Source organism: Manis pentadactyla, chromosome 17, assembly GCF_030020395.1.
Source record: "Manis pentadactyla isolate mManPen7 chromosome 17, mManPen7.hap1, whole genome shotgun sequence".
NCBI lineage: Eukaryota > Metazoa > Chordata > Mammalia > Pholidota > Manidae > Manis > Manis pentadactyla.
Genome location: NC_080035.1, coordinates 56,918,993 through 56,944,863, shown reverse-complemented (window position 1 = coordinate 56,944,863; position 25,871 = coordinate 56,918,993). Strand labels below are relative to the sequence as shown.

Below are 25,871 nucleotides of genomic sequence, written 5' to 3'. Positions count from 1 at the left end.
AGAGAGATGACAGGATTTGCTGATGGAGTCTGAGAAGTGGAGGAATCTGCTTAAACTGGTGGATTTCAAGGGACATTCAGTTTTATGCTAAACACATACAGATAAGAGCACAGTTGACCTACACCCAGTTTACAAGTGGAATACTGTAGACATGGAGGGGGTGTGTAGACATGGGGGCGGGTGTGTAGACACAGGGGGGAGGCCCATCCACACCCTTTTGGGCTAGTGCATCTACCCCCGGCTGCGTGTGTGTGTGGTTCTCCTTCGCTGGGGACTGCTGATGGCAACTGCCTCATTTGGGTGGTTAGCCAACCAAAAAATCCTCCAGGGGCCAGTAAGAGGAGACCCCTGTAATGACTGATCGGGTGCCATAGCCCACATCAACCCCTACACACACATACCTCATAGGGTTCCCTGGCTTTCCTGTTTTGTACACATTTCTGTTAACTGTTACCTTGTAAGAAAGTAAGACCTTTAAGCCCTCTTGAGATGTTCTGAATTTAGATCTAGAGTGGCATGGCACAGTGGGAGAAAAACATTTTTTATCTACGTTGCCTCTGACATCCCTGACCACTGTCAAAGAAAGGAGGTTTCAATCTTGATGAAGAGCTCTCAGGAGAGCAAAGCAAAGAGTTTTTGTAAGAAATATTGAACAGGGAAAAGAATGGCTTTTTCCATATTGTTAAACAACTCTTTTCAGTGTCTCTCATGACTTGTGTCTAAGATACTTTAGTAGCTAGAAAGAAAAACATTCAACAAGTGAAAGTTGTAAGTGATGTGATTTTTTTTTTAATGTCATTGGAACTTTTCTGGAAATACTCATTTTTCAAGGTATATCTAGCAAAACCCACAGATGAAGTTTTATGTGATTTCTTGCAGACTGAGGCAGTTACAAAATTATTTCATTAAATCACACTGTGAAATTTTATCCCAACTCTCATCATGCCTCGTACTGGTTTCTTATAAAATATTTAAAGTTTTCCACTTCCTATGAAAAGAATTAAAAACAAAATTGATGCATCTCATTTTAGCAATAGATACATTCAACAGTCAGATTAGCTTCCTATTGCTGTTACCGAGTCCAAGCCCGTGCCATCCGCTGTATGACAGGCCAGTAAGCCGAGACAAGGTGTTAGGTGAGGAAAGTGACTATATTCAGAAAGCCAGAAGATGAGAAAATGGCAGACTCATGTTCTGAAGTCCCATCTTAGCTCAGAATTGATTGCAAGTTTCACTTATAGTGGGAAATGCAGAACAGATTAGGGGGTGACTGAAGGCTGCAGACACCTGGGCACCAGCAAGGGTCTGAGGTGAGCTGAGAAATTCCATGTCCTTGGTTAGGTGACTTTTGATGACTCAGGTGTGGTCACAAGGTTCCTAAAACTTTTTGATAGGACAATCATTATTTTCATATATATTTCCCTATCTTCCGGAGGAAGCAAGCTTCCGGTAAGGAGCTATTTGCAGAAATCTCAAACTGTACCCAAAATTCCTTTTGAGGATCAACAAGCCTGCAGGCAGGGCTGCAGAGCTGAGTGGAAGCTCTTTTCCTTTTTTTTTTTCCTTTTAGTCCAAAGGTTAAGGCAGCAGAAGAGTCAAACATCGAATGCGGGTAGAAAATCCAAGCTTTTTCTATCTGTTACCTGGCTGCTATACCACATTACCACAAATCAGTATTTAGAGAAATATTTTAAAGCAAAGTAAATTTATCATCTCATAGTCCCAGAGTTCAGCAGTCTGAAATGGGTCTCACTGGATTAGAAGCATGTTACCTGCAGAGCTGAGTTCCTTCTGGAGGCTCCAGGAGAGAATCCGTTCCCTTGCTTATTGCAGCGTCTAAGAGCTGTCGCTAGTCTTGACTCATGACCCAATTCCTTTATCTTCAAAGCCAAAGTTGCCAGATGGAGTACTGCCTGCCACCTCCCATGGCCAGCTCTCTGCTTCTCTCTCTTCTGCCTCCTTTTTCCACTTATAATGACCTTCATGATTACAGTGGGGCTACGGGGGTCATCCACGCTAAACTCCGCATCTCATCTCCAAGTCAGCCGATGACAGATTTAATTCCTTTTGACACCTTAATCCCCCTTCACCATGTAACCTAGCATATTCACAGATGAAGAGGTGGCCATCTCTGCATAGCCCTTATTCTGCCTATCCTAACGAATAAAATGTAGTTATATGCTAAACTAATTACATATCTAAATTGGTAACATATTGTTACTTTCATCAGTTATGTTCTAATTTAAATTATAACTACATATAAACTGCTTATCACTAAGAGCCTGAGAGTCATAGGAAGCCATATTTTTAATCAGTAACATAATTTTATTACAAACATGTCTAATGGTGAACAATAAACTTCGAAGCATAAAATTGTATTATATCAGGATAAAATTTGGTGGAAGAAGGTGGAATGAAAATTCAAGTCAAGGGAAAAGAGGAACTATAGATTTTTCCCAATGTTTAAGAAGGATTTGGTTGTCTATATACTTGTAAAGAATGATAGTGTATACTATATCATTGTGACATTTGCAATCCTTTGGATAAATTTAAAAGTGTGATTAATAGGTGTCCTTGAAGGTGCTGATACAGTTGAATCTCACAAACTGATGTTCAGCAAAAGAAGCCAGGCTATATTATTGTGTTCATATAAAATTCAGAAACAAGTGCCCTAATCAATGGGGTGAGCAGTCAGGAGAGGGGGTGCTCGGGGAGGAGTGGGGGAGTGACCAGAAGTGGGTGCAGGGACCTCTGCCATCTGGCGGGGCTTTGTTTCTTGACCTGCATGCTGGTTACAGGTCTGTTCACTTTGTAGAAACTCGTGGATCATACAGTTAAGCTTTGTTTACTTTTCTGTATTTCATTTTTAATTTAGTTACATCATTGTTAGCAATGTCAGTATAGATAGCTGCTACAGCCAAACTCACACCAATCTGAACTTCAGGGGCCAGATTCAGATTTGGGATAAATCTCTCATTCTCTGAACTCTTACTACTCAGCATCCAAAACCTGGGAATTGAATAGATTTGGATAGGGCAAAGCATTCATAGTTATCTTTCGTCAAAAATTACATTCTTTGGGACCATTTCAACTTACAGTGAATTTTTTAAACTGCCAGCTTAAAAATGTGCAACGGGAAGAGAAAATTTTTTTAAGTTCTTTTAGAGCAAAAGTCTTTGAACAGTCTTAATATACCTCTTTTGAAATATATTCGAGCAGACTAAAAAAATAAATAAATGAGCATGTAAGAATACGTAGGTTTTAATTACCCAGTTGAAAAGACTGCACAATTAAAGTTTGGTATGTATCCTCAAAGCAGAAAATATGTGCATCCTTTTCAAATGACCATTTCATATTTTGAAAAACTAGCTCTAAAACAAGCGACACAGAGCTCAAAACGTTTCAAAAAAATTGATATCATACTGTGCCCACGGATTGCCAACGTTATAGTTTTTTAATCTCAAAATATTTTTGCCTTGGAATTTTAAAATACACATCTGGAAAGCTCTTGAACTGAGTAGCTCCTGCCCCCGCCCCCCTCACCCAGCAACTGCCCTACCCCTGCCGAGAAGCTCAGAGTTCATTTTGTTCTTGGTTTTCGTATTTTTCCTCAGTGCAAATTTTCTGATTAAAAGAAAAGAATCCTCTTTTTCATTCTTCAGTTATGATATTTTGGCTTTGACTCCTACTTATATGCTTTGAATGTGTACAAGTCTCCAATCCTTTTTCAAAGTAGATAGGGTATACACATATAAACAAACAAACAAATAAAACCTTAAGGATGGAGTTTTCAGGATAGGCCAAATTTGTCAGAGGTGACATTTTCAGGCAGGTGAGATCTTGAAGTGCCCTAGAATCCTATCTAGGAAGTCTCTGCATAGCAATTTCAAATATTGCAAATAACTGTCATTTCCCTCCTCCTCCCCATGTGCAAATTAGACTGAAAAAAAATGCCAATAAAACTTTGAACATAGCATTTCACATCCTAAAGATGGCTCAAAATTGCAAAGGAAGAAACGCTCCTTTAGAATAACGGAGAGGTCTTAGAAGCTATTCTAAGGACTGCCCCAGTTGGAGACCTCAGAGCAACATCTTGTTCTAATTAATAGCTCTTGAGACACCACAACCTTCATTCTGTGCAGGTGTGACTGAAGAAAAGATGCAAGAGTTGCTTGGGGAGCATAGTGATTGATTCATGCTTGGAGGTAAAAGAACCAGTGATCATGGCTGCATTGCAAACAATTCCACAGGAAGTGGAGAAGGGCTGGATTCAGTGCAAAGCGTCCCATCTATTAACAATCCTTACCACCCTTCCGTTGAGTTTCCATCAGGCAGCCACTACAATTACACACAGACCCTTTAAACCTTAAATATCTCAGTGACATCACAAGAAGTTGGTTTTAGGCTTTGTCTTTTTTTATAAATCACAAAATAAAAGCAATATAAATCATAATACTTCTGTCCTTGGGAAAACTGGCTTTTCTGACCAAATTTCCCAGCAGTTTTCACATGGGGTGTAGATGAGACATCTCTTATTTTCTAAAATGCTTTCTCAAGGAAAGTAGATAGTGGCTGAATGAACCCTTCCCTTCTCAACCCAATGTTTTGTTTTACTAACTGGTTTCCTGGAAGGATCTTAACTAACTGCCAGAGAATCGGACACAGGACAAGAATGAGGAGCGGCCAAAAGTGTGACTGATCCCTTTGCCATTGGGTGCAAATGCTGTTTCCATTATTATCCTGCTGCCCACCAGGATCAAGGCAGCTGAGTCAGACGCCCCTGAGTCCTCAGAGAATTCCGGCATCCTGCGTCACTGTCCTCTCTTGCTCTTTCTGGTGTCCCCGCCTTCTGGCACTGGTTTCAGAGATACCCCAAAGATTCAGTCCTGCACTCCAGCATTGGCCAAACCACCCCACCATCAAGCGAGACTGGATCCGCCACCCTGTGCTATGGACTGGCAGTGTCCCCTCCACCCCAGTTCATCTGTTGAAGCCTGAAGCCCTCATGCGATGTGCAGGATCACAAATCACAAATCACCATTTGGAGGTGAGACTCTTGGGAAGTGATTGGGCCTTGAAGGTAGAGCCCCCAGAAGGGATGAGTGCCCTAAGAAGGAGATGAAGAGACCCGAGCTCACTCCCCCTACCAAGGGAGAACACAGCACGAAACAGCCATCTGCAAACCGGAAGAGGATCCGCACCAGAGCCCACCCGCCCTGGCAGCCTGACCTTGGCCTCCCAGCCTCCAGAACAGTGGGGAACAGATGTCTGTTCTTTAAGCCTTCCAGTCTATGGTATTTTTGTCATAGCAGCCTGAATTGACTAAGCCACCTCTAGCCCTGTAATCGTCTTCTATTGCTGCTGTGACAGACTAATAAGAACTTAGCAGCTTAACACTGCACAAATGTATCGGCTTTCTGAATTCTGGGTGGTCTCAGCTATTTCTCTGCTCTCAGTCTCACAGGCCAAAGTCCAGCTGCTCGCCTGCCTGGGCTCCCTCTCATCTGGAGGCCCGGTGGGAGACCGCCTCCTAGCTCACGCAGGTCGTTTGCAGAACTCACTTCCTTGCAGTCACAGGACTAAGGTCTGTTTCCAGAAACATTTCTCAGCTACCTGAGGCCACCTGCCTTCCTCGTTACGTTTCCCCCTCCATCTTCAACCGGCCAATGACCCTTGGAGTTCTGATCACACCTGGAATTGCTCAGACTTCTGCCCTTTCTCCTGGGTTCTGCTTTAAGACCTCACGTGACCACATTGCTTCCCTCCTCCCCACCTTCCTTGATCCAGGATAATCTCCCTATTTTCTGTCAACTGATAATTAATTAGATACTTTATTACAAGTTTTTGCCATGTAATGCAACATATTCACAGCCTCCAGAAATTAAGGTGTGGATAGCTTTGGTCAGCCAGGGGGTGGCGGGTGGGGGGCAATCTGTCTACCACCACCTCCAAGTTTCCTTTGCTGCCAAGCGGATCCAGAACCTACTGTGCCTATGACAAGCCCTCTGCACATAGGAAAGCCTTCCTGTGCTGGACGAAGCCATGGATTTCACCTCCTGCTGTGGCTCCTTAATCTGACCCCTTGTCCTGTCCTGCTCTCAGGTCTCCTCACAGCCTGAGCACCCATCTGAGAAGCTTGTTCTTGACCTACAGGTCTGGGACCTATAGCCTGTTGCTTCCTTCCCCGGGAGCTTACTCACAGGCTGGTGCTGGGCTATGGTTTTACAGACCTCCAGGAACTGACTGCCCCCCACCAGAAATCTCCTAGTGGTGAATTGGCCTCTACTGTGCCCTGCCCCAGACTCATACTTCGGTCTCCACTGTCTCCCCACTATGGCCTCCAAAGAGACTCTCCTTGCTACAGATTTGGGTTCATAGTTTTATTTTCATAAATAAATTTTATAACATAGGTCTGGCCATTGTCCATTTTATACTCAGTCTCTTATCTATTACCATTGGCTATTGATGTTCATGATTATAAGCTCCTTGAGGACAGAGACCAAATCTTTGTATTTGTGTTTCTAATGCCCAGAGTGTAAGAAAAACAAATTTTGAAAATGAAATTGAATCAATTTCACATGCATGTTTGTGGAACTAAACTGAATACATTTCATTTTTCCTATTACAGCTACTGAGTTTGTTTTTCCCTTTGGCACGAAATTCTAAATGGACAGAACCGTAGTCTCCCACTTTAAGCAAGGCTTCCCCCCACATGTGAACAACTCCCCAAACTCCACTTATGGCTAGTTTGCCCTCAATTACACATCTATCCTTTCACCCTTTTCTTATATCTTCACTTACCTGGATTTTGTCTAATTAAGGTGACAGGCTATGTGATATGGAATAGCACCTGACTAGGTTCATTAGCAACCTATAAATTGTTATAAATTTGAACTGTCTACCTTCCCCAAGCTGGTTTAAAAACAAGACACATTTTATTGGACCAAAAGTTTCCTGATATAATTTCTTTCTGGAGCAAGTTTTCACTGAGCAACACATTTTTGGGACTTGATTGTGGATGTTTGTATGGGCCTCACATACCTCCCTAAGCAAACTAAGGTAGAATAGTTTCAGGGAAAGAAGAGATGTTTCAATGCTTTTTAAATTTTTTCTTTTTCTTTTTCCATATAGGTATCCACACCAGAAACCTGCATGTAATCCTCTTCTCTCTCTCTCTTTCCTCATTGCCCATATCCAGGCAGCAAATCATCATTTTTACCTGAAGATTTCAAACAGTTCCCATCTCTTCCCTCCCACTGCCACCACCTTAGTGTGACAGGCAACCCTCGTGCCCATCCTGGATGGTTGTAAGTGCATCCTGCCTACTGCCCTGACTCCTATCTACTTCTCACATTGGCTAAGAAATATTCTACAATGAAAATCTAGGCACATCATTACTCTGTTTATATCCTATGTGTTTCCCCACCACCTGCCAAACAAACTAACATTGTGACCATGGTTTTGGTGATTAGACACCCCCTGACCCTCTTTGGTCTTATCTCCACCCCCAGACCCACCCAACTTCAGCCACTGACTAAGTGCCATTCTCCAAAAGGAACCAGTTTATCTTGCTTGCTTGCCTTTGCATTCTTTTCTACTTCATGATTCAGATTAGTAGTCTTCTCTGACTCCCTTTCCCTAGGACGAAGTTCTGTTTGGTTTTAGTTCCCAGTGCTCAGCCAAGTACCTGAGGCAGGATATCCAGATCTTCGATGTGAGGGGCAGGGCTGCAGGAGCCAAGGAGCCCGGAGTTTGTGTTCAGGGAGGGGTGGAAGAAAAGGAAAAGGAAAGGAACCTGGACAATTCGGGTGGAGGAGTGCCAGTGTCTGCCACAGCCGCCTGCCACCCAGTCTTACTCGTGTCCCTAGGAGAGGCCTTCTCATAGCCACTGGCCCAAACCCAGATCAGTTTCACAGCCCAGCTCAAAAACTTCAACAGGCCTTCCTTAACTGACACACACACACACACACACAAACACACATACACACATACGCGCACACATGAAGAAGTGGACTCTGCCAATAGTGACACATTATCCCAATGTGCAAGGCTCAGATCCTTCCCAGTCCCAGCCCTGGAGGATGGTGGGCATCTGAAGTATTAGAGGGAGGGGAGTAGCCCCAGGCCACTGTGAGTGGGTGACACCTGGGAGTCCATGTGGGTAGGCAAGCGAGACTTAGGCCTTTTTGTAGGTAGCAAAATTTCACTGAGTTTGGGGCAGGCTTACCAGTCTTCTTGGAGGGCAGTACAGTTCTAGGAGGCAGGAATAAAACCAGGAATGGAAACCAAACACAGAAGGAACAGTCTGTGAACTGGAACCAACAGTAGGGATGAAAAGACAAGAGAGATAAAAGATTCAGTTTGGGAGGTGAGCAGGATCTTGCAAGGTGGCACGCCCCAGATCACGCGGCCAGGCAGGTCGCCAGAGACCGACCTCCATCCATGGGCAGGAGGGGCTGAGAAAGCTGCTTAAACTCAAACTGGGCCTCTCGGGGATCAAACAGGTAGCTTTTGAGGTTCTTGAGACGAAATGCCAAAAAAGAAGACAGTCCCTACTTGCTAATACTCAACATGAAGTTCCTCTCTAGTAGAAGTCGGCACACACAATGCTCAAATTTCCACCCTTCTCTGCAGCTACAAGTAGTCACATGCCACAAACCTGGTCATCAAAAAGCAGAAAAAAGTCCTGGGGAAGACTTCCTCTCTGACTCCTCCCTTGTCCCCTTTTATCTGCCTAGAATGCAGACATTGGCAGCTGGTGAGGTAGCAGCCGTAAACAAGGAAGATGGGAAAATTCAGGTCTCCTGATGTAGTCTTCACCAGTGAAGATAACAATAGATGCTATAACAGGCAAGCCCTAAAGTTTCACACAATGCTAGTTTATTTATTATGCATAAGGTTCAAATGGCTGGGGGTGCAAGGGGTGCCCTTTTTCATGTCATCACTCAGGGATCCAGGCTGATGGAGACCCTACCATCTTCAGCATGTGGTTTCTCCCCTCATTCAACCCTCAGAGAGAGGAGGAGAGGGAATGGAGAGTTCTCCCAGTGAAGTTTTATGAACTAGAAGTCAAAGGGATGTATATCACTTCTACTTTCCCTTGGCCAGAATTCAATTGTATGGCCATGCTAACTGCAAAGAAGTCTGGGAAATGTAGTCCATCCCAGGAAAGAAGAGAAAAGGATTTGGCATCTGTCATGAAATTCTCCTGCAGCCACACTAGTCCTGAACTGTCTCCCTCTAACCTACTGGTTATAAGAGAAAAGAGACTTTCTCCTCCTTGTTTAAGACTGTTTGTTGAGGATCCTTGTCACTGTCTGCCAAGTGCAATCCTATCTGACACCCAAAATAACAAATATTGTTGTATACTTCAAATACTTACATGTAGAAAATTAATGTTTTTAACATATACACAATTAATATAAATTGCTTATCACAAGATAATTACAGCATTTATTTTAACTATTAATTTATAATGCTTCAGAGGTGTGACATAGTAATGAGACACAAGGTTAAATTTGTATATCTTTTTCTTTCAGTCTTGCCAGTGATTTCTGTTACTGTATGTTTAACTTCAGTATCAGAAATCTAATGTTTGAGTTCTTCATGGATCTGTGACCTGGGCCAAAATACCACCCTCCCCTACCATTTGGCAGGAAGAAACAAGGAAGAGAGAAAAAAAAACTTATCTACTTCTGTCCCTACCACTGGATTAAAGATTCTTGAGAATACAATATTGCCAGATTCATCTTTAGCTCCAACACCTAAAATAAATAATGGATGGATGAGACTGTCAGAATTCTTGCTACAATGCCAAATATTAGTAGCTACACTTTGCTACACAAAAGAAAGTATGGAGAGAATAACTTCAGACACAGACATAAAAATGAAGACTGTATTTAGTAGAAGACTGTGCACTTAGGTATTTTTTAAATAAAGTACTTATGTGGCTTTGTGAACTCATGAGTCAATGTCCATCTCATGAATCTTAGGACGGGAAGGGATTTGGGTCCAGCTCCCATCTTTTGCAGAAGGGGAAAGGAGGTATGGAGGGTCCACTTACTTGCCCACATCATAAGTGATGGAGCCAAGACTAGAACCTGGGCTTTCTGACTCCCTGTCTGGCACTGATGTCTACCTACTGTGTGTGATAAAAAGTAGTGCAGCAAGAGTTAAACATAGAATCACCGTATGAACCTGCAATCCCACTCTGGATATATACTGAATTTAAAGCAGGGACTCAAACAGATATTTATATATCTGTGCTCATAGCAGCATTATTCACAATCACCAAAAGGTGGAAACAACCCAAGTGTCTACAAACAGGTGAATGGATAGACAAAATGTGGTCTATCCATACCATGGAACACTATTCAGCCTCCAAAAAGGATGAAATTCTGACACATGCTATGACATCAATGAATCTTGAAAATGTCATACTAAGTAAAATAGGCCAGACACAGATGGAAAGATATGGTCTGATTCTGCTGGTATGAGGTAGCTAGAACAGGCAAATCTGTAGGAACAGGAAGTAGAATAGCAGTTTCCAGGGGCCGGGGGATGGGGAGGAATGGAGAGTTGATTTTTCAGGGCACAGAGTTTCCATTGAGGAGGATGAAAACGTTCTGGAGATGAATGGCGGTGATGGTTGCACAATAATGTGAATGTACTTAATGCCACTGAATTATGTACTTAAAAATGGGTAGAATAGTAAATTTTGTTATATGTATTTTACCACAATAATAGTAATTTTTTTTAAGTGGTACAAGAACCTTAAAAAAAATATGCTCCTAACAAGTAGAGGAGACAGTTCTGCCTAATAATTTTCCTCATCTAAGTACAAGAAAATTTCAGGCTCTTAAGTTTCAACCTGTTTTTCATTCTGAAGGTGGGTGTTATCCTCAAATAGCAGAACATCTTCAGCAGTTCCTCAGGCTCCCAGAACAGTGCCTCCTGCTTGGGTTTGGTAAATATGTGTGGAACGGTTTTGTTTGTTTGTTTGTTTGTTTCTTTGTTTGTTTCAATTCAAAGGAAGACCCAGACCCCACTGTGGGATGACGGTAGAGAGCTAAATGGCTGTACATAATTCAGTAACATAATTTTTTTAGTCTTGCTCAAGTTGTTGAAGGAAAATGTTTGGTGTGCATATTAGAATGGAGGAAAGAAGTAGGGGAGGTGATTTAAGGGAGAGAGAGACGGAGAGAGAAAGAAAGGCCAAGCAACATGCGGGAAAGCCAAAAAGTAGGAAGAAAGTTGACCTGTAAGCTACCCTCTGTGCTGAGTCTGAGCAAAGAACTTCAAGATGGAAATGTTTCATACTGGAATACAAAACTAGGAAAAGTATAAGATCAGAAACTCCCAGGAAATCCTCAGAAGTCTGGGGCCAGGGTGCTTGACATCCTGTATGTGGAATATGCATGGTGTGTGCACACCAGGATGCACATACATACATATGTACATACATATTATATATATTTCATACATATTTTATATATACCCATATATACATGCATATTATATATATATATAAATCTCACTGGTTTTAGAAAGGTTGTCTAGAGCCATCATACTCTGATTTCTCTCTGAAGAATTGCACGATGCATGAAATTCTCCCGTTCAACACATGCTCAAAGCACTTCTGGCATTTAGATGACAATAATTTGTAATGACAACCTTTTATCAGTGCTTCAGCAGTGGTCCATCCCTATCGTCACCACATCAGTAAAATAGTGTGGGCTACACACAGTTTACCCACGGCCACTTGCTCTCTCTCGGCAACTGTTTTAATCAAAAGGCAAGTCAGCATATAAAAAAACTAGAGACCAATCGTTGGTTTTGTAAGTTACCTATTGATATTTAAGAATAATCTCCATCTAATAGTGACACAACAACTCCACAGTGTTGTGTCCTTGGGAATTTCCTGGGGAGGTCGTTCTTGTGAAAAAGCAGGTTCCTAGGCTCCAACTCTTAACAGATTCATATTTATATTTACGAGGCTTCTGGCAGCCCAGGAATCTGCATGTTAGCAGGTCCTCTAGGCGAGAGGAAGCTGCTGGGCATTGGGCCATATTTGGGAAAACTTACCCTAAAGAAATCGTTTTTAATTCAGTGTCCGGAGGAGCCTCGTAGCAGTACCCAGCAAGCCTCTGGCTCTGAGTGGTGGGGGTAAAGACAGGAAGAAGGAAGCAAAGCCATGCTGGGAGTCATATGCTCCTTCCAGAACCAACCGGTCTCGGCAAACTCACCTGGTAGGGGCTGAACTGTGTCCCTCCCAAATACGTATATTGAAGACCTAGCCCCCAGTACCTCAGAATGTGACCGTATTTGGAAACAGGGCCTTCAAAGAAATGACTGAGTTAAAATGAGGCCATTGGGGTGGACCCTAATCCAATCATACATGTATCCCGAAAAGCAGAAAGAATATGGACGCAGAGGGGCCCCAGAGGCGAAGGCAGGGAAGGGACGTCAGGAGGACACAGCAAGACGGTGGGCATCTGCCAGCCGAGGGGACCAGTCCCGAAGAAACCAAACTGACACCTTAACCTCAGTCTCCCCGCCTCCAGGATTGGGGGAAAATAAATGCCTGTTGCTCAGGCCCCCCAAGCTGTGGTGTTCTGTTATGGCAGCCCAAGAACCGAGGAGACCGGTCCTCCTTACCCGGCTCAGAGTCGGCTCACAGCCCACAGGAGTTGGTTTGAAATGGGTCGCCCCATCCAGTCTCTTCATTTTCCCTCCTAGGAGGACAGAACCAAGGTGATGCGGCCCGCTGACGTCCCTTCACGCGGAGGAGGCACAGGAGGATAGGCCGAAACACCTGGGCTAACAGAGCTGGGTCCGTGGAGCTCCGACCGTGAGCCCTCAGCCCTCACTCTCGTGTGACTGGGGGAAGAGGGCAGGCACCATGGCTGTGGCTCTTCACTATCAGAAGCTGGCCCAGCTGGATAAAGGGAACTGACCAGCAGTCAATGTGCATCAGCTCTGTGGTCAGTGTAACTGGAATCAGTCAAGCAGCAGTGATGTCTACCCAATTGCAAACCCCATTTGTCAACAAAGGCAGGACCCACGAGAGGAAATACAAAATGGGTGAGATGGAGTTGATGGGCTTATTTAAAGTTTTATTGCCAAAGTTAAGAGCTTGAATCCATTTCTACTTATTTAGAAACATACGGCTTTACTTTATCGAAATCTGACAACATTCTGGCAGGTATTATGAGAGTGGTTAAATAAGATTCACTTAATAAGATTAATTGCCTGCTACAATTATCTAGAGAATTTCTTCCTTATCTCCCTTGGTTTTTCTTAGCCTCTTGCTTCCAGAGTATTTACCCCTGGGTGGGTGGTGTATTCAAGATGGCAGGACACCAGCAGAGTAGGAGAAAGAAAGCAGTGGCTGAGATGTCTGTCACTGTGAAGACAGTCACCTATGCTTCTTTCCCTCCTTTACACACCCCTGGGGGGCTGTGACCTCCTCCGGGGGAGCCGGCGTCAGCCCTGGGAGAGACACAGGGTTTGATCTGCAGCTGAAAAGAAGAGGAGGCCATGCGGGGTGGAGGTGCATGAGGATGGTGGGCACAGATGTGTGGAGAAGGGGGAAGAGGTTGTAGAATGGGGAGGAGAAGCTTAGTCAGAAGGGAGGAGAAGGATAAAAGAGGGGTGTTGTGGGTTGCATTGTGTCCCCTCAAAAATGCACTGAAGTACTAACACCCCTGACCCTGTACCTGTGAATGTGACCTTTTTTGAAGATATGGTCTTTGCACATGTAATCAAGCTAAGGCAAGGCCGTACCAGAGTAGGGTGGGCCCTGGTCCAACATGACTGGGGTCCTGACAAGAAGGGGAACATTTGCACACAGACACACGCAGGACGACGGCCCTGGGAGGACGGAGGCAGAGACTGAGCGATGCTGCCACCAGCAAGGAGCGTCCTGAAGAGACAAGGAAGGATCCTCCCCTAGAGGCTTTGGAGGGAAAATGATCCTGCCAACACCTTGAGTTCAGACTTCTGGCCTCCATAACTATGAGAGAATACATTTCTACCGTTCTAAGCCAGCCAGTTTGTGGCGCTTTGTTACGCAGCCATAGGGGACTCATACAGGAGAGAGCGTAAAGAGCAGAAGGAAGCCTCCCACACGGCTTCCTTCTGAAGTGCCTGGTACACTGGGATCTCTGTAAACACGCACAAATCGGTGGACTACAGGAGAGTTCCTGCTATGTTCACGAGGGCCTGAGAACAGAAACGGGAGAGGAAATGAAGTGCGAACGAGGCTGTGTAGCTTTTATTTCTCCCCTGTTGGCTAGTTCACTGCCTTCCAGAGGACAGATGCTTAACAAATCTGTTGATGAACTGATTCATTCATTCCCATCTTCATCTAACACTTACTTATGGACACTGGGTGTGCGGTTCTGCAGTGAGATCATTCGTTTTTTGGAACTGGAACAGTGATTGGTCTGAAAAGGCACCTGGGCGTGTCATCATGGACAGTTTTACCTCCTCGTGGCATTCAAAGGAATGGCAAGGAGGAGGACAAAGAGCAGAAGAGAAAAGGGAGGAGGGCAGAGGAAGGGAGGGAGGCGAAAGGAGAAGAGAAGTGGTTTCATCTGTGAATGCAGGAGAAGCGGAAAGTGTAGCTTCTACACGGCTCGTCAGTAGAGACAGTTTCACTCGCCACGGTTCTCCTTTGAGAGAACCGACGACACTTGGAACAGTGCCCGGTTAAGTGGCTGCCCACTGAGAACCTCGCTCAGCAGGCACAGAGTTGTCCAGGGGGAGAAAGATATTTCAAATGAGAGCAGAGGAGGAGTTTGGCTAGTTCACCTCTTCAAAGGTGGTGGCGGGGAGGGGGACTAGGACCGGGGAGAGGGTGGGCAAAGAGCCAGCAGGGGAGGTGACGCTGGGGTGGGGTGGAGGATAAATGCAGTGGGGGGCACTGCTCCAGGCCCGGATTTCTCTCTCCCAGTGCACCCTAAGTCTGAACTCGTGTAGGAGGTTGCCCTGCATCACGTGAGCTGGGGCTAAAGAGCTCAGCTGGAATCTCATTACCCATATCCGTAAGTTCATTAGATATATTTTCCACTTGCACATTATCACAGGCAGCTGGACCTCAAATATCTGGGGACTCCATGAGACTGGGATGTCCAAGATGGCTCATCACAGGGAGGCAGTGATGCTGGCAGTTGGCTGGCAACTCAAGGACACGTATCATCGGTGGCGTCTCACGTCATGGTGGCCTGGAGTCAAGACGGGACATCCCAAAGACAAACAGCCTCAGTGAGAGGAAGCATCAGCGGCCGGTCCTCAAAGAAATTGACACCAGTTAATTTCCACTGCCGTCCACTGGTTAGCAGTCCCCAGGCCAGACCAGATTCAGAGGGAGGGGAAATAAACTCCATTTTCCAGTGGGGAGAATGAAAAGAATTGGTTGCCATCTTTAATTAACTACAGGCAGCTGATGGAGGTTCTAAAAATGGAAATGTCTTTGGTGCCCATTAAAATTGTTTTGCTTCAATATAACCTTATCTCCAGTCTCTTTGGGGAATGTACATTGTTTACAGAAATTTTGTGTGAGTGGATTTTGTTTTTTTGGAAAATCCAAATGCTGAATTTTACCTCTAGATTAATGTGGGATAAAATAAATACAGTAGGAGTAGATGCAGATAAACAGAAGCTGAAAGGAACATGCGAACACGTGTCCTTGACAGTCAGTGGAAGTTACTGTTCTCTAACATTGATAAGTAAATACATATAGATATAAGGGTGTTGTGTTAAGTTACAGAAGTAGTCATTATGGAAAATAAAAATGGAAATATTTAAAATAGGGGATCTTAGGGAGTAGAAATAGATGCTGGGCAGTACAGAAAACATGAACTTAAAATTTTTAAGTATTTTATTTGTAATATTTTTGAAACAAAATTAAAATTTTCTTGCCTATCAGATTGGCAAAGATTAAATCTTGACAAAACCTGTTTGGGCAAGGTATTGAGAAATAGACTTTTATGGGCTGTTGCAGGAAACATAAATGGGTATAACGTTTCTAGAAATGTTTTTGAAAAATGTTTGCATGTTACTAGCAATCCCACTTCAAGGAATTTACCTTAAGAAGATAATTACAAAAAATGTGAAAGAACAAGGCACAAAGATGTTTGCCATTGTTTATGATGATGAAAAATTGGCAGCAACCTAAGTGGCCCTCAACAGGGAACTAGTTAAGTAAATTGTGGCACAATGTGATCATCTCCGACAATCACAAGTGATTTCTAGATCTAGATTTATGGAGATGGAAAGGTGTCCGTAACAAATTATTGAGTGATGATGTTGGCTGCAGAACATATATAGTATATAGTATATGTTTTTATAAAGCTGTATATGTGCATGTATATACATACTTACATGTGTCTACATGCACCAATGTGGTCATCATTGTGATGTAGAATTTCTAGTGTTTTCTCTCTTTTTCTGCATTATTTAAGTATTTTGCGCTCAGTACCATCTTATAATAGAAAGATAACTTTGAAAAGAGCTACCGCCACAACAATAACAACATTTACAACAGCTCCAGAGTATACCTAGGCCTTTTGCATACCAACTACTTTGGAGAGATGACAGCATCTCTGCATTTTATAAAGTAAATACTACAAAGAATAACACAGAGTGCACTTTGGGAAATGCCAGAAGAAAACAAACAGAATGTGTGTCATCGTCTGTTTTGAATGAGATCACGCTACCCAGTTCTAGGCAGAAAGCCAGAGTTTTCACATCAAGAAGAGAAAAAGAAAAGATTCACTGGGAGTGACCTGTAGCAAAGAAGAACATCAGGCAAAAAATGTTGCTGAATGCCTTGTAACTAGTAGAGCTGTTTTACCAACCTGGGAAAAAAATCAATGTCATTATTGCGTGCATTTTTCTAACTTCTTGCTTGAGCCCTTACCAGTCTATTTATCAAAAATTCCATTATCTTCTTCTGGAAAGCTTTCTTATGCCTGCCGTCTCAGTGCCAAGAATTCAAAATTCAATTACTTAACCCCAGAGGACCAGACAGAGGAAAACCTGAGTTTGCAGATCAAACCCATCACCATGCCCAGTGGATGCCCAATGAGCAGTTATGGCTTCTTGGTTTCATACACAGTTGTGTCCTACACCTGGACCTTAAGGTTATTTCACCTTTGTTCAACCACGTGCTCAGCCATTTTTTTTCCAGTATGACACTCTGCCAGAACAGTTAGATTTAGGAAGTCCACAAATATTTAAGACTCATGCTGAGCCCAGATACCTCCCACCTAGATACATACATACATGTATACATACATACATAATGGATAGATGGATAGAAAGACAAATAGATTAATAGATAAATAATTTCCCGTTTGAGTCCTTGGTGACCTTTCCCATCAGCTGACTTTAACTAGGTCAGAGCCACGTTGATTTACCAGAAAAAGCCTCAAGAACATGACATCTCAGTAGTGAAAGAGTGGGAGATGACTGTCAATGCCTTTCCTCTCAAATCCACCCACCTTCTAATTTAGTAACCATTTCTGCCACCCAGGGTTTTCAGAATAAAGTCTAGCCCCCCAAAAATAACACTCCATGGAATCTTCCTCTAGGCTAATGGGATCTCTACTCACCTAACATGTAGGATGAAGAGGGACTGTTGAAGTGACTCCCTTCCCCACCCCACCTCACCCCCAAAACAACGTACTTTAAAGAGATTTGCTACAGAGGCTCACCTAGACAAGTGCTAGTAACTTCTCTGTTACAAAATCTCAATTCTGCCTAACTGGATATCCTATTCAAAAGCTTCCACTGAAACAAAAAAGGAAATCAGAAAATCTGCCTGTGTAACTTAAAATTCCCTCTTCTGTTTTTAATGTGTGTCAAGAACTGCTCTCCTGAATCAGCCTTAATAATTCCAGGGTCAAGTTATGCACCAAAACAGTTCATGAGAATGATTTCTCCCAAATGGTAACTGAGTGACCTGAGACTTGCGCTGGATGGAGGTGAAGCCTCGTCTATTAATACATTCCAGCACTCCTATGTTATCTATATTTTGCTTTTTCTATTAGATACTTACTTAGTATCTTTGTTTAGTATTATATCAATAAATATAGAGTTAGCATCATCTGGAAAATTAATGCTGAAATACATGAGATATTCAATGGAGAGACTGAGAAGTGAGGGACTGCTGCTGATAAGAAAAAGTGGTTAAAGCTTGCAAATAAGAGGGGGAAGTAGGCGGTGTGTCCTTTTACTGGGTGCACTAGGTTGAATAGTGGCCCTCTCTATTCATGTCCTTCCCAGAACCTCAGAATGTGGCCTTATTTGGAAATACGGTCTTTGCAAGTGTAATTAGCTAAGATGAGGTCACACTGGAGTAGGGCAGGCCCTAAACCCAATACAGCTGGTGGTACCCTTGTAAGAGAGGAAGCTCAGGGAAACAGACAGCACACAGGGAAGAAACATCACATGACAACGGAGGCAGAGAGTGGAGTGATGAGTCTACAAGCCAAGGAACACCAAGGATTGCCAGCAACTATCAGAAGTTGGGGAGGAATGTAGAAGAGATCCTCCCTCACAGCCTCCAGAAGGAATCAACACTGGTGACACCTTGACTGCAGACTTCTAGCCTCTTGAACACAAGAGAATAAATGTCTGTTGTTTTAAGGCATAAAGTATAATCATGGAAATGTAGCTGGTTATTAAAAATGTAGGAAGAAGGGTGGCGGTCTGACAAAGACCATAAAACTTAAGCCAAAGAGCAAGAATTTGATAACCCAAAGAAAGGAGAGCATATTGGGAAGATTCCTTTTTTTTTTTTAGAGGAGAAAAGCAAAAAAATGAAGAAACAGTAATCAAATGGGAGGTGATCTTGTGTAATGACTCAAAACATGGATCTGGGTCATGTTGTCTGGTGCAAATCCCAGCTCTACGCCTTGCTTTCTGCATGCCCTTGAGGGAACTACTTCACATCTCTTAAGATCAAATTTCCTCCCCATCTGTAAAATCAGTGACAGTAGCGCACTCTGAGGGGTTATTAGGTTCATACAAAAAAGAAAATACATGAACACACGTATCATGTGCCTGACATATTCTAAACTCTCAGTGAAGATTAACTATTATTATTGTTCATTATTATATTATTGTGATATTTATTTTAAATAGAGATTTAAGGTGAGATAGCTGGGCTAAGGAGAAGAGAGGACACCGAGCAGGCAAAGGAAGATTGAAAAGAAGAAAGGCAGGTTTTGAGAGGGAGCTTGCATAATTCTTGGTGGATGTGCACCCCAGGCCAAGCAGGCACCAGAGAGTAAACTGGTTAAAGCATAACCCTTTCCTGGCCAGCTGCCCTTAAATCCCAGCTCTCCCACATAACAGCCGTTGCTATGCCTTAATTGTGAAAAGGGGAACAACGGTAGGGCTCCTTCTAAGGTGTGGTATGGACCAAATGAACTGATATACACAGCATGGGTTGGATAGTACTGGCCCAGAGCAACCATTCTGTGTTACTTTTTTATTTATTCTTTTGACATCACACTGTGTCCTCCAGTTATTTTAGGACTTAAAGTTTAGATTCAAATATAACTACAAAGGCTCTACAAGCTTGTTTGCTTAATTTATTATTACACACCTCGTGTTGAAGATGCACATTAAAAATGAAAATTTATGGAAATACTATGTAAAATAGGATGCTCTAAGATTAAGTAAATAAAACCATTTAGCATTTCTCCCTGAGGCCTTTTTAATATTTACACCAAAAAAATATCTGCACTTGGCAAATACTGATTGACTTACAGAAGTTTTCACCAACTGTTGTGAAGTTTGAGAATTTTAAAAATAGAAATGATCATGGGCCTCTCACAAAGAGGAAAATGTAGAATAAATGAAAGAAGGTAGGTAGTTAATTTAAAGAGAGAGTAGAGAGCTCATTTGTTGAACTTGGGTGAAAAGGTGAAAAGATAAGATGTTGCTAAAAAATTAGTACATGAATGGGAGGTTTACATTATTTAGCATTCTTAAATATTCTTTACCTCAAGAGGAAAGAAGTATCTATTCCAACCCATACTCTTGATTAGTTTCTCACCCCTGTCCAAATTAAACCCATTAAACTAAAATCTTTTCTTCTCAACACTAAGTACAACACATTTTTAAGTTTAATTTGCATTATTAACATTTTCTCCATCACTTTTTTAAGTTGAGAAAACCAGCAAAACAACAAATCAAGCCCCGATTCGTAATGCTTGCCAATTTCTATGGTGTAAATACCCCCACACTGGCCAATTGCAATCTACCAATGGGACATCACATTTAGCAAACAGAATCTTAAGGATTTGTTAGATGTCAAGGAAGAAGGAAGTTTGGGAAATACTGGACAGGTGGTGATGTCGTCACTACCACAGGGACCCCCTTGCGGAGGAGACAGCAGTGAAAGCACACATTCCATTTTGGATGGCTTCCCTCTGAGATGCAGGCCAAACCACCAGGCCGAGAAGGTGAACGAGAAGCTTAATAAATGAGTGTGGGGCTCAGAGAAGAACCCGAGTTGTAAATTTGGGATACATCGATTGAAATATTGGCAGTGGATTAAACCATACAGGGAAAGACGTGGCGTGAAAGGGCTGAGACCTTGAAATATGTCATTTGAAGTCATCCAGCAGGTAATCAAGTCAAGAAAACTAGGAGAAAATAGGAGAGCAGAGCACAGCCTATCATCAAAAAGCAGCACAGGTTTTAAAGAGGAAGAATGAATTTTGCAAAAAGATCAGGTAAAAAGAAGAAGGAGAGTGTCCTTTGCATTAGTGATTGCGGGTGTTATTGACAGCCAGAGCAAAGGCAGTTTCAGGAGAGAACGAGAACCAAGACGCGAGTGGGTGCGGAAAGACTAGAAAAGCAAGGCCGGCAGTCGCTTCAGCTCAGCCGTGCAGAGTGGGAGGCGGGGTGCTGTGCAGTACAGGGAGGCCTGGGACTGGGGAAACGCGGTGGATGCCGACCTGGTCAGGAGGGAAAGGCTGACCTTACTTAGATCGGACTCAGTGATACCGAAGAAAAAGGTAGGGGAGAGGGATGGAGCCCGTGCTTTTACGGCTAAGTTTGTAGGTTTGGGGCAGAAACTGGTGTTTCTCTTTCTTGAAGCAAGAGACAAAGTAACCTACGAGAAAGGGGGTAACGACGGACGGAATGCAACCCGGCTGGTCGTGGGAGTTCAGGACAAAGTGACTTGCAGGCGAGGGGCGAGGGGCGGCGGATCCGTCCGGTGACGCGCCCCGGCGGTTCGTGGGTCAGCAGGGGCAGGACGAGCAGGGCCGGAGGAGAGTCCGCTACAAACAGAAGCCCAGGCAGCACGGCCCGGGAAGCGAGCACGCAGTTCCTGGTCTGCTCCGAGAGACGGAAAGTGGACACACACACATTCGAAACCACTCCTCCCAAGCAGGAAGACATCTAGAGTTCTGGCTGTTCCGATACGGCTCCTTTTCCCGCGGACACGCCGCAGTCTCTCCGCCGAGCGCGGCGCCAGCGCAATGCAGGCCTGGAGTCTGCGCCGCGCCCGGAAGGCAGCCAGGAGACTCGGCACCCCGCACCCCGCCCGCCGGGCCGCGCCGGCCGCCCCTTCCCGCGCGGCCCAGCCGGGTCCCGCGCCCACAGCTCCACACCCTCCTCGCCGGCTGGGTCCGTGTGGCCCAGCACCGCCTTCGCCGCCCTACTAGCACCTCCTGGCCTGACGTCATCGCCGTGTCCGCCAGTGGGCTCAAAAGAGACCAGCGGCCGCGTGAAAGTGGCGGTAGAAGCAGCCAATGGGCGCGAGGAGGGGGCGGGCCGACGCGGGAGAGTGAGTGTGAGCGCGGCGCGCGTGGCGAGCTGCGGGCGGCGCGCGGCTCGGGCGGGGGCGCGGCGCGGGGTCCCTCCCGCTGCCCTGCTCTGGGCGGGCCCGACAGCCGCCGGAGTTTCCGCCCCCGGGTGGGAGATGCGGCCGCCGCTCGGGCTCCTTGCAGGTAATGCGCGGGGCGGCCCCTGCAGGGCCAAGCGCGGCTGAGCGCGCCGCGGGACGAGCGGAGTGGGGCGCGGAGTGGGCGCGGGATCCCCGTTGCCACCGGGGGTCAGCCCGGGCCCCTCGGCAGCGCTGCAGGAGGAGTTGGCTCCAGGATCCAGAGGGGCCGAGCCGGGTCACGGAGGACGCGGGCCCCTGACGCCCCGCTGTAAGCAGCACGCGGGACAAAGGAGGCGGCGTGGAGTGTGCGCGCCCCGCCTGCCCGCGCCCGGCTCCTGTGCTTCCTTCTCCCGGGGCACGGTCACCGCCGCAGCCCTGCCCTTCCCCGCTGCGCGGGCGCTCCGTCGACCCGGGGCGCACCAAGCGCCTGCAGCGCGTCGCGGGAGCGGCCACCTGGCCGCGGGGCCCCGCGCCACCCCGCGCCTGGCCGCCAGCTGGCCGGGGCGCCCGAGATGGCTGGGCACCGCCGGGCCGCTTGGCCGCCTGCCCTGAGTTAAAGGCGTCTCCCCTGCCGCGCCGCGAGTGCCAGCGACTCCGTGCTGACTGCCGAGCAGAGCGGCGGGAGGGCCGCGTGTCACCGGCCCAGGCGCCCTGGGCCGCGAGCTGCCCCTTCCCTGCGCGGGCTTGGAGTTTGGGAAAGCCGAGCAGGTGGCGCAGCCGCCAGTGCCTCACCTCCGGCGAACTCCGCGGGGCTTCTGGCCTTGTTGATGTTGTGACTGTGGGCTGTGTGTTTTCTTTCTTTTTTTATCCACACACAAAAGAAGGGAGGAGTTAAGGGGAAAGATCTAGCCGGCCTGTTGTGAATCAGCCCACACTGTCTTTTCCCTAGGAGAGCAGATGGATGGGGAGAATTCCTTGAGAAATAGTTACAGTAACGAGTGGGCCCTGCCTGTCCCCTCTCGCTGCAGTCCCCACCGCACCTGGCGCACCCCAGATGGACGTGGGGTGCAGTGACTGGCTAACTTGGATGGAAAAATGACTGCAAGCTAGCAAGCTGGAAACTTTCTAGGATAACACAACTGTGAATGTTGAGCTACACACAAGTCATTCTTGCTTTTGGCAGGAATGGCCCTCGCATGTCAGTAAATTAAAAACCAGGATGGCGATCACAGGAGAAAGATGCTTTGAGTACATTTTGTTGAGCCCTGCGTGGTGGAGGGCTGAGGAGGTGACACCCTCCCGTGCCTGAGGGCCTCAAGGAGGTGCAGCAGCTCACGTCTCCGGAGGCTGGGTCAGAAATGACTGTGTAGAGGTTTAATCTGATTTCCAGAGGCCCTGTCTCATCTCAGCCTGGCAGGGCAGCAGGCTGGGTGGATTATTACTGATGAGGTAGAAAGGCCAGCCAGAGGCCAGCAGGCCCTTCAGTGCATGTGGAAGAATATTCCATAGTAGGTGTGGTGCTCTTTTAAGGGTGAATCATTTAGACTTGGTCTCCCCATTCCCGTTCGCTGCAGGCCAGGCTGCTGTGTCCGTTGTCATTGGGTCCCCAGCAATCACAGCTCACTGACTTGTTTTATTTGTTGGGGGTGGGATTTTTTTACCTTTCCACTGACGATTGATTACTTTGTTTTGGCCCTGTGAAAATAGAGGCTTGATGTTAGAAGTTTGAGAAATTGAGAATATAGAGACTTCTGCTTCTTTCCAAATTCAACTAGTGCTAGGGCCACTTAATTCTGAACACAGTGCAAAATCAGTACATAAGTGTGATAGGGATCAGAGCAGAGCTTTATCTCTGGTAAAACTGGCTGGAGTGCTGCTTAGACTGAGCCCAAGGCCTCAGCGAGGCTCCCTTCTAATACTGCATGAATTTACCAACCAGGGATGCCCAGGAGCCTGGACTGCCCAGAAGGACATGGGCATCGCCTGGAGTTGAGGATAGGGCCATGCAGCCCTATTCAAGGGCTTATCAAGAGAAACAGAATGTGCGCCTTCCTGTTTCATGACCTGGGTATCAAAAAAAGTAGATTCTGTACCACCTCAAGCTCACAAGGCTTCTTTTACTCCTGTGCCAAGCCAGGATCGTTGCAGAACAAAGACGATTTACTGCTGGAGAAAGGGGAGTTGGGAATGGTATCTCTCTGTCACGCTGTGCAGTGTATGCAGGACATGGAGACGCCTGGCCAGGGAGCAGTGCCCTGGGTCCTCCCAAAACAAGGGTGCCCTTCTCTCAGGTGCATCAGGTCACCTGATGGGCTGCTGCTGCCCTTGGTCAGCCCAGCCATGGGAATTAACAACCGATGACAACATCCTGTTCCCAAGACAGGCAGTCAGGGTCTAGGTACCAGGAACTAGTTTCTCCAAAATAATAACAGGAACTGATTGTTCCCATCCATTCTCTCCTTCAGTCCTTACCACACCCCCTGACGTAAGTAGTATACCCTATGCTGCTGATGAGGCACTCGTCCTTAGACTGAATAGCTCAAGGTCATGCAGGTGACAGATCAAAATCTGTCTCCAGAGCCTGTTCTTTTAACTCCTGGGCTGGACACTGAGAGCTTTGCATGGGTTCCTAACACATTGTAGCTGTTACTGCATTTGCTCATGTGCAGTATTTTCTGAACTATCCCACTGTACACAGTAACCATAACGCCTTACATGAACAGGGCAATTGTGAGCGTTTTCAGGGACAGCGAAGAAGTGAGAACCTTGGAGACTCAGAGGGAAGCTGCGATGAGGAGGTGGGAGCCAGCCAGCCGGAAGCAGTAAGGTGGAGGGCAGGGCACGGGGCGGCTCCAGGTTCACTACTGTCCCTGCTGTGGAAGAGAGGAAGGCAATTATTCTGAGATGGGCTCAAACGTCCTGGTGACTCCCTGAGTCTGGGCCAGGCCAACCGGGGCGCCTCAGAGGTTCAGGTCCATGGTCGGCCTTCTGTACATCTGGGCTGCGGGCCTGAGTACTGAAATTATTAATTGTGTTATAAACAGTCTGTGATCGAAGGGAGGCAGGACAACTAATTTAGGACCACAGATGATTCAATATTCTTCCTTAAGGCCATGACAACCTTTTCTAAAATAATATTCAGATATTTGGGCCTACAGCAGATAACATCAACATCAGTCATGAGACCATTCGTCAGCTCACAGCTCAATTATGCATTTTAAATTGGTATAAAATACCTGCTTTCCTCCACATTAATTTTCTAAATCAAAAAACACTTATTTCTTCCATTTAAGTCATAGGATCTTCCCAACTCTACAGTCTTATTTATTTATTTTGGTTTTGTGTTTTGTTTTAGTAGCAAGAGAAATTTCTGTAGCTGAAACATAGACAGAGGGGTTGGGGTATGCATGGTGACCTGTTGTGTTTGAAGCTATAATTTTGATTCAACCAAGGGTGTATCGTTTCAGTGGAAAAGAAACAAAGGCAGCACATAGTAGCTGTGATATTCCCTCAGGTGGAGAAGCTCAGGGGACCAGCAGTGAGAGTTGCAAAGCCTTTCCTCTAAAGCATTGTAAATCAGGACCTCTTTTCAGCACCTGTAGAGAGACAATGTTATCATGGGATATTGTGTTCTGTTGACTGTTGGGTCCGTCTCCACAGTCACTCAGATAGAAGCCTACAGAAAAGATGCCTGTGACCTCAGATGGCCTGTGTGGCTCACTTACTGATTCCATGATCTGGGTTATTCCCTTGGAGACCTCAAAACAAATACATCTAAACTGCCTTCCAATCAAGGGACTGGGATTCTTTTTTTTTCCATGTCAGCATGAAAGAACTGGGGGCCAGGTCCCTTAGGAGGGAAGACAAGAGCCTCAGTACCAATACACCAAATATGAAAGAGAATTTTCAAAAGTAAACAGTTCTGTGCCTCTGCCTTTACCATCCGTTAAGAAAGTACTCATGACAGTAGCCACCTCGCTGAGCATTCATAATTGGCGGAGGTGGTTCTCAGCGCTTG

The 25,871-nt window shown here is 45.5% G+C and overlaps 1 protein-coding gene across 3 annotated transcripts in view; it reads left to right on the top strand.

The window, feature by feature from the left end:
* The first annotated feature begins 21,817 nt into the window (after nucleotides 1–21,817).
* Nucleotides 21,818–25,871, top strand: part of TMTC4 (transmembrane O-mannosyltransferase targeting cadherins 4) — a 58,593-nt gene continuing 54,539 nt past the window's right edge. For 2 of the 3 annotated variants that reach the window (XM_036893669.2, XM_057494401.1), the window contains exon 1: nucleotides 21,819–21,977. The gene's annotated coding sequence lies outside the window, so the exon portion shown is untranslated. Of the gene's footprint in view, nucleotides 21,978–25,871 lie in introns of all 3 variants that reach the window. The other variant, XM_057494402.1, reaches the window with a different exon arrangement.